We start from the raw sequence: 9,159 nt of genomic DNA, 5'->3' as shown, positions 1-9,159 counted from the left end.
CATGGATTGATAGGCCAGGTACTGTCTTTTGCTTTTGTTTGGCCATGTTGTGTGCGCATTCGGTAGTATTATGTGAATTAATGTAGACTCAGCTTCCCACTTCTTTGTGTTGGTGTAGTGGTAGGCTGTTTGCTTGGGCTGAGAGAAGTTGTGGGATTGACTCTGAGGCAAGGCCCATGGACTTTGTATGGCTGCATTTAATTGCATAGTCCAATGGATTGTGTTGCTTATGAGTTTCCATTGGATTTATAGACCAGGTACAGTCTTTTGCTTTTGTTTAGCAATGTTGTGTGCGCAGTCACTAGGATTATGTGAATTATTGTAGACTCAGCTTCCCACTTCTTTGTGTTGGTGTAGTGGTAGGCTCTTTGCTTGTTCTGCAAGACGTTGTGGGTTTGACTCTGAGGCAAAGACCATGGACTTTGTATGGCTACTTGTAATTGCCTAGTCCAATGGACTGTGTTGCGTATGAGTTTCCATTGGATTGATAGGCCAGGTACTGTCTCTTGCTTTTGTTTGGCTATGTTGTGTGCGCAGTCACTAGGATTATGTGAATTAATGTAGAAGCAGTTTCCTACTTCTCTTTGTTGGTGTAGTGGTAGGCTCTTTGCTTGGGCTGCGAGAGGTTGTGGGTTTGACTCTGAGGCAAGGCCCATGGACTTTATATGGCTGCATGTAATTGCCTAGTCCAATGGAATGAGTTGCCTATGAGTTTCCATTGGATTGATAAGCCAGGTACTGTGTTTTGCTTTTGTTTGGCCATGTTGTGTGCGCAGGCACTAGGATTATGTGAATTATTGTAGAATCAGATTTCCTCTTCTCTGTGTTGGTGTAGTGGTAGGCTATTTTCTTGGGCTGCAAGAGTTTGTGGGTTTGACGCTGAGGCAAGGCCCATGGACTTTGTATGGTTGCATGTAATTGCCTAGTCCAATGGACTGTGCTGTCTATGAGTTTCTATTCGATAGATAGGCCAGGTACTGTCTTTAGCTTTTGTTTGGCCATGCTGGGTGCGCAGTCACTAGGATTATGTGAATAATTGTAGAATCAGTTTCCCTCCTCTCTGTGTTGGTGTAGTGGTAGGCTATTTGCTTGGGCTGCGAGCGGTTGTGGGTTTGACTCTGAGGCAAGGCCCATGCACTTTGTATGGATGCATGTAATTGATTAGTCCACTGGACTGTGTTGCCTATAAGTTTCCATTTGATTGATAGGCCAGGTACTGTCTTTTGCTTTTGTTTGGCCATGTTGTGTGCGTAGTCACTAGTAGAGTTGAGCGCGGTTCGCGGCTCGAGTGATTTTGGGGGCTGTTCTAGATCGAACTGGAACTCGAGCTTTTTGCTAAAGCTTGATAGTTCTAGATACGTTCGAGATTGGTTCTAGCAGCAAAAAGACCAGCTAATTACTAGCTGGCTTTCTGCTGTAATAGTGTAAGTCACTCTGTGACTCACACCATTATGAAATTTCAGTGTATAGTGTGCGGGAACAGCGCATTCAGATCACTGCTGTATGTATAATGGCGATTGCCATTTTTTTTTTCCCTTGTCTACCTTCCATAAGCGCGCGCGTGTAGTGGGTCGGGCCAGCATGTCAGCCAATCCCAGACACACACACAGCTAAGTGGACTTTTAGCCAGAGAAGCAACGGCATGTGTGATAGGATGTCCATGTCACATGTCCCTGCATTATAAAACCGGACATTTTCCTCCAGCACGCCATTATCTGCCTTCTGCGTCCTTGGTGTCAGACACCGCTAGCGCAGCTCCTATCTCCGATACTGCTGTGTACGCTCTATATACTGTGCTGTACAGAATAGGAATAGAACTTTCTATCAGTCCTTTTAAGGGCTCATACCGGCAGGGTCAGAGCCATAGGTGACAGAGTTTAAAATAGAGTTTAACAGCTACACAAGATGACAGCGTCTGTGTAGCTAAGGTCAGGGATTTCCTCGCTGCATTTCCCCATTAGGAGGGATAGAAAGGCAGGCTTCCTTTCCTCTACCCAGACCCACAACCCTGCCACTGTACCCTCCTGTCCTTTGCACACTCAAGCTCATTGTTACTAAGCCATTATACTAGCAAACACTGAGTGAACTTAGTGGCATCCTAAAAGTGGCTGTTGGACTTCTGTATTGTCCCACTAGTGCAAAGATATTTGCAGCACTACACCAACACAGAGAAGTGGGAAACTGATTCTACATTAATTCACATAATCCTAGTGACTGCGCACACAACATGGCCAAACAAAAGCAAAAGACAATACCTGGCCTATCAATCCATTGGAAACTCATAGGCAGCACAGTCCATTGGACTAGGCAATTACATGCAGCCATACAAAGTCCATGGGCCTTGCCTCAGAGTCAGACTCACAATCTCTCGCAGCCCAAGCAAAGAGCCTACCACTACACCAACACAGAGAAGTGGGAAACTGATTATTCAATAATTCACATAATTCTAGTGACTGCGCACACAACATGGCCAAACAAAAGCAAGAGACAGTACCTGGCCTATCAATCCAATGGAAACTCATAGACAACACAGTCCATTGGACTAGGCAATTACATGCAGCCATACAAAATCCATGGGCCTTGCCTCAGAGTTAAACCCACAACCTCTCGCAGCCCAAGCAAAGAGCCTACTACTACACCAACACAGAGAAATGGGAAACTGATTCTACATTAATTCACATAATCCTACCGACTGCGGACACAACATGGACAATCAAAAGTGTGGCGCCCCAGGACCTGGTCGCCACAACAGCATTGCCCCTCCAAAGGGTTAATGCTGAGCTTGGAGGTAATTGGGAGGTCTATTGGCCAGTAAGTTTAACATCCAACGCAGTTCCTCCCTCAGGCCAGCAGGGGGAGCTCTGAACCTGGAATTCCAGGGAGCATTCCTTAAGCCTGACCTGAGGGAGGGGTTAGTGTTCAGTCGGTAGGAGAAAGCAGAGAGTACAGACGCAGAGTGTGCTGTCCTGTGGAACTGGGGCCTAGAGCTGGAGCAGCTTGGCCCAGGGAAACAGGAGGAGCAGAGAGGCACAGAAGAGACTCGGACATCAGAGTCTGTGGCCACCAGGGCCTAAAATACTCCCTGGTAGCCGAATCCGAAGGGCAGGAGAGCTGCAAGCACCTGGCCCATAAACAGCCCGAAGGTACAGCTGCATCATCAGGGCCCGACACAGAGGGAGAGCAGGTGGCTGTAGTAGCTCAAGACGCAGCAGCACCGGCCGATGTAATCCCAGTCACCGTCGCCCCAGCCCCCGCTGTAGCGCCGGTAATGCCGATCACAATGCCTTACATCCCGGGAGCAGAATGGCTGCCGCAGTACTCCGGGGAGTCACATACCCTGAGCGACTTCAGAGAAAGGCTGCACAGCTTGTTTAGAGTGTATCCGCTGACTGAGAGCCAGAAGGTGGGCATATTAATGGGGCAGCTAGCCGGCGCGGCCCAGCGTGAAGTGAAGTCCTGGTCTGATACAGATAAAGGGACAGCAACCCAGATACTGGCCAAGTTAAAGAGTACTTTTGACACCCGCACCGCAGCAGAAATAAAGATGAGATTCTTTGGGTGCAAACAACGGGCCACAGACAGCATACGGGACTATGCCTTAAACTTGCAGGAGGCCCTGAAAGCAATTAAACAGGTGGACCCAGAGAGTGTACATGAAGAAGACAAACTCCTAACTGAGCAGTTCATAGAAGGGCTCCTGTCAGATGCCCACAGGACCCAGCTGCGTATCATGGTCCTGCAGAACCCTGCTCTGGACTTTGCAAAGTTTAAGGACCAGGCCATCCGGGTACTGAGAGAATCTACACTGAATGACCCAGTACCCCTCCGGCCTCTTGCTATCACGTACCCAGGGGTGGTGCCTGCAACACGAGCCGCTGCAGGGGCTGAGGCGCAGTCCCTGGATAAGGATCCCGCTGCAGAGCTCAGACAGCAGGTCCAGGAGCTGACCAAGACTGTAGCTGCCCTTGCCAAGACCGTGCAGTCTCTACAAGTGACCCCATCGCCTGCAAGAATCGAGTTGGCCTCCAGCCCAGATGACGTCCCATGGATGCGACAGAGGAGGATTCCGCCGACCCGAGGAAAAGACACAGACCGGTATGATTCAACGGGACAACCGATCTGCCGCCGCTGCAGCCAGGCGGGCCATATTGCAAGACACTGTCCTTTAAACGGGCCGAACCTGGGGCCAGGAGCCAACCCCCAGGTGTAAGGAAGCCCGGCTCAAACCCCAGTCGCAGCAAGTATGTGGGAGGACGCCCGGTCCTTCCTATTGTGCTGGATGGGATCCCTTTGAATGCCCTCCTGGATACGGGGTCCCAGGTAACAACCATCCCTTATAAACTGTACAAAAGATATTGGGCTGATTCAGACATTGACCATGGCCCAGATGATGATTTAACAATTGTGGCCAGTAATGGTCAGCCCTTGCCTCAAATTGGGAACAAGGAAGTAACCATTAAAGTGGGGTGGGTAGAATTGCCGTATCAGGGGATGATAATTGTAGATATTGATCGCAAGGAATCTAACCCACTGCTAACCATTGGTACAAATGTGATGGACAATTGTATTGCCGAAGTGATAATTTTGTTGTAGCAGGCGTCTGAAACTGCCAGCACCGGGCAGCAGCGTGCCCTACAGAGGGAAATCCGAGCCCTGATGAGGAGGCAGCAGGTAGAGCTGGCCGGAGGAGAAATTGGCAGTGTGAGAGTAAGTGACCCCCTCCCCATTGCAATACCCCCAAGAAGTGAAATGTTGATATGGTGTCGGGCAGCAATAGGCCTCAAGGGTCAAGATTACCAGGCCTTGGTAGATCCGGTGTATTCAGACAGCAGGCCTGGAGTCCTGATAGCCAGAGGGGTAGCAGACGTCCGCAAGGGAAGAGTGCCCGTCCGTGTCCTGAATTGTGGGGAGGAGGAAGCCAAATTGCCCCGGTACGCCACTGTAGCAAAACTGTACACTGTCAGTAACAATACCATCAAAGCAGTGGAACCCTTGATCCCGTCCGACCAGGCGGAAGACAATGGCTCCAAGGGACAGCTGGAAGACTGGTGCCAAAAATTACATGTGGGCACCGACTCCACCCCCTCACACCAAAAGCATGGGGTTTACCGGGTGGTACAGGAGTACGAGCGGGTCTTCAGCAAACACCCCCTAGATTTTGGGCAGGTAAAAGGGGTTAAACATCAAATCCCCACGGGTGATCATCATCCCATTAAAGTGAGATACCGCCCTGTACCCCCAGCACAGTATCAGCGTGCCAAAGAAATGTTACGGGAAATGAAGGAGGCTGGGGTTATCAGAGATAGTTGTAACCCCTTGGGCAGCTCCACTAGTGCTCGTAAAGAAAAAAGTTGGTAAAATGAGAATGTGCGTAGATTACAGACAAATTAACCGCATTACACATAAAGATGCTTATCCACTACCCAGAATAGAAGAGTCACTAACAGCCTTAAAATCAGCTAATTCTTTCTCCACCCTGGAGCTCACCAGTGGGTATTGGCAGGTTCCCGTGGCAGAGGAGGACAAGGAGAAGACTGCATTCATGACACCAATGGGTCTCTGCGAGTTCAATTGTATGCCGTTCGGGCTCTGCAATGCCCCAGGGACATTTCAGAGATTGATGGAGTGCTGCTTGGGCCATCACAACTTTGAAACCGTGCTATTGTACCTGGATGACGTCATAGTCTACTCCAAGACCTACGAAGACCACCTGAGACACTTAGCAGAAGTGTTTGAGTCCTTGTTGGAGTATGGCCTGAAGATAAAGCCGTCCAAATGTCACCTCTTGAAGCCAAAGGTACAGTACCTGGGTCATGTGGTCAGCGCAGAAGGTGTGGCACCTGATCCGGAGAAAGTCACCGTAATCAAGGACTGGCCAAGACCCACCACGGTAAAGGAGGTGCGGCAGTTCCTTGGGCTGGTGGGCTACTACCGAAGATTCATTGATGGTTTCACCAAGATTGCAGCGTCTCTTCAAGATATCTTGGTGGGGCAGCCAAAGAAGGCTAAGAAGCAAAGCCCTCCATTTGAATGGAACAGTCAAATAGAAACATCTTTTGTCCGGCTGAAAGGGGCTCTCACGGGAGAAGAAATTCTGGCCTACCCTGACTACAGCCAGCCGTTTGTACTGTACACAGACGCCAGCAACGTGGGACTGGGAGCAGTTCTGTCCCAGGTGCAGGGAGGCCGGGAGAAGGTGATAGCTTACGCCAGTAGGAAGCTTCGTCCCACAGAAAGGAATCCAGAAAACTACAGTTCCTTCAAGCTGGAGTTCCTCGCTATTGTTTGGGCAGTGACGGAACGCTTCAAGCACTATCTGGCATCGGCCAAGTTCACCATCTTCACGGACAACAACCCGTTGACACTTCTAGCAACAGCCAAGTTAGGTGCGTTGGAGCAGCGATGGATGGCCCGGCTGTCTAACTTTGACTTTACCATCAAGTACCGGGCTGGCAAGAAGAATAACAATGCTGATGCGCTGTCCAGAATGCCTCACTTACCTGAGTCTGGAGAAGACCTGGATGAACTCGAAGAGATAGAGTTACCGGCTTTCCATCACCAAGGTGTTTCCCAGTGTGAGCATGCTGTAGGAGTGAAGCGCTCGAGCCAGCACGAGGTCTCGGTCAACCCATTACTCCACCATAATTGGGAAGAGACACAGAACGGTGACCTGGCCGTGCGATTGGTCAAAGAAAAGCTAGCACAAGCTGAGACCCGTCTCGGTCCAGACGCTCCACAAGAAGCCCAGCAGTTGTGGAAGGAGAGGGGACGACTGTTCACCTACCAAGGCAAGCTCTGCAAGAGATATGTCAACTGGCGAACGAATGAACTCGTCTGGCAGATAGTGGTCCCACAGAGGCTTGCTCCAATGGTCCTAGCAGATTACCATGATAAAGCTGGACACTTCGGGTGAAAGAAGTTGGAGACCCTACTCCGCGATCGGTTCTACTGGGTGCACATGAGAAAGACAGTCGAGAAGTGGTGCCGAGACTGTGATCCGTGTAACCTGAGGCGGAAGGATGATGCCAGCCAGAGGTCTCCCCTACAGCCAATTGTCATGAAGCAGCCCCTGGAGTTGGTGGCCCTGGACCACGTGAAGTTAACACCAAGCCGGTCAGGCTATGTGTACGCCCTCACCATTGTGGACCATTATTCTCGTTTCCTGGTAGTAGTGCCTGTGAAGGACCAGACAGCCAGAACAGCAGCTAGAGCATTTCAGGCATACTTTTGTCGACCTCACGGTTATCCGGAAAGGGTACTGACTGATCAAGGTCCTGCATTCGAGGCAGAAGTGTTCCAAGAGTTCTGTAACATGTACGGCTGTAAGAAAATCAGAGCAACACCGTACCACCCCCAAACCAATGGATTGTGCGAGAAGATGAACCATGTGGTTATTGATATGCTCAAGACTCTACCTCTGGAAGAAAGAAACCAATGGCCAGAGAAGTTACCAGATCTGGTAGACCTGTATAACCATATCCCAGTAAACTCGACAAACTGCAGCTCTGCTTACTTGTTGCGAGCAAGACCTGGCAAGTTACCTGTGGACTTTGAGATGGGAACTGTGTAACCTGAAGCGGTTCAAGAAATAGAAGATTGGGATACAGAGCGACAACAGCAGTACCGCAAAGTCCAGGAATGCGTAGAAAAGAGCCTGTCCCAAGCAAGAACGAGACAAGAGCAGAACTACAATCAACAGCCCCAGCAACTCCCTTAGCACCTGGAGAACAGGTCCTCAAGAAAAAGCGTAGGGCGCATAAATTAGATGATCAGTGGGAGAATGAACCCTACACCATTATTCCCTCCAACTTTGACAATAGTAAGGTATGCCTCATAAGCAAAGATGAAGGCAAGACTTATCAAACAGTGTCCAGAGACCGCCTGAAAGCGTGCCCTGAGCAGTGCAAAATCCAAAAAGAAGTGGAAGAAATTCAAGAAAAAGAGGAAGAGATGATACAAACAATCCTTGGCAAATTCCCCAAAACTTGGACCCGAATAAATAAGGCCATAGTGGTACCAGTCTTGACGTTCCCGCAGTTGGTCGAGCCAGAGACAGAAGAGGTTCCAGATCCATCTAAGGAACTGTCCGCCCCAACACAAGATGACACGCCAGCAGTAGAACAGGAGAATCAACCCCCTGCCAGTGGTGAACCTGTCGTACCCTTGGCGAATCTGAGACCCCGTAGGCAACCAACACGCATAACTGTCAGGGTTAGGCCTACCAGTAACACGGAGGGGGCAGACACTCCAAGTAGTCAGGGACAAACCCCAGAGCTACGCCGGTCCCAACGTAGCACTCGGGGACAGCCCCATCCAAGGTATAGAACATAAAAAGAAAAAGTACCTATTAGAATGTATATAGTTATGTGAAAATGTCTTGTATGTAATGTTTTATTTTAGGTGATTAAGTAAATGGACAATTGGGCCACTGGACTATGGGTGGCCAACACTCTAATTGTACATAGTTAGCACCAGTGTGCTCAGCACCCCTGAAGAAAAACCCGTCCGGCGTGCATAGAGTGGGGTCATCAATGCTCTGACGCACGCCCAGAGCCTACGTTGGGGGTTTTATCATGGCGGGTCTCCCATGGAGCAGTGTAATGGACACCCGGTAGGGAGCCACACTGGACTCTTATAGTTGTTTAAGGTTGTAACATGTTTTGTTTTGTTTTCTTCAGTCCGGGAGAACTGAGTTTAACTAAGGGGGAGTGTGGTGCCCCAGGACCTGGTCGCCACAACAGCATTGCCCCTCCAAAGGGTTAATGCTGAGCTTGGAGGTAATTGGGAGGTCTATTGGCCAGTAAGTTTAACATCCAACGCAGTTCCTCCCTCAGGCCAGCAGGAGGAGCTCTGAACCTGGAATTCCAGGGAGCATTCCTTAAGCCTGACCTGAGGGAGGGGTTAGTGTTCAGTCGGTAGGAGAAAGCAGAGAGTACAGACGCAGAGTGTGCTGTCCTGTGGAACTGGGGCCTAGAGCTGGAGCAGCTTGGCCCAGGGAAGCAGGAGGAGCAGAGAGGCACAGAAGAGACTCGGACATCGGAGTCTGTGGCAACCAGGGCCTAAAATACTCCCTGGTAGCCGAATCCGAAGGGCAGGAGAGCTGCAAGCACCTGGCCCATAAACAGCCCGAAGGTACAGCTGCATCATCGGGGCCCGGTG

This window comes from Anomaloglossus baeobatrachus, chromosome 4, assembly GCF_048569485.1.
Source record: "Anomaloglossus baeobatrachus isolate aAnoBae1 chromosome 4, aAnoBae1.hap1, whole genome shotgun sequence".
Lineage (NCBI taxonomy): Eukaryota > Metazoa > Chordata > Amphibia > Anura > Aromobatidae > Anomaloglossus > Anomaloglossus baeobatrachus.
This window is presented reverse-complemented; position numbering follows the sequence as displayed.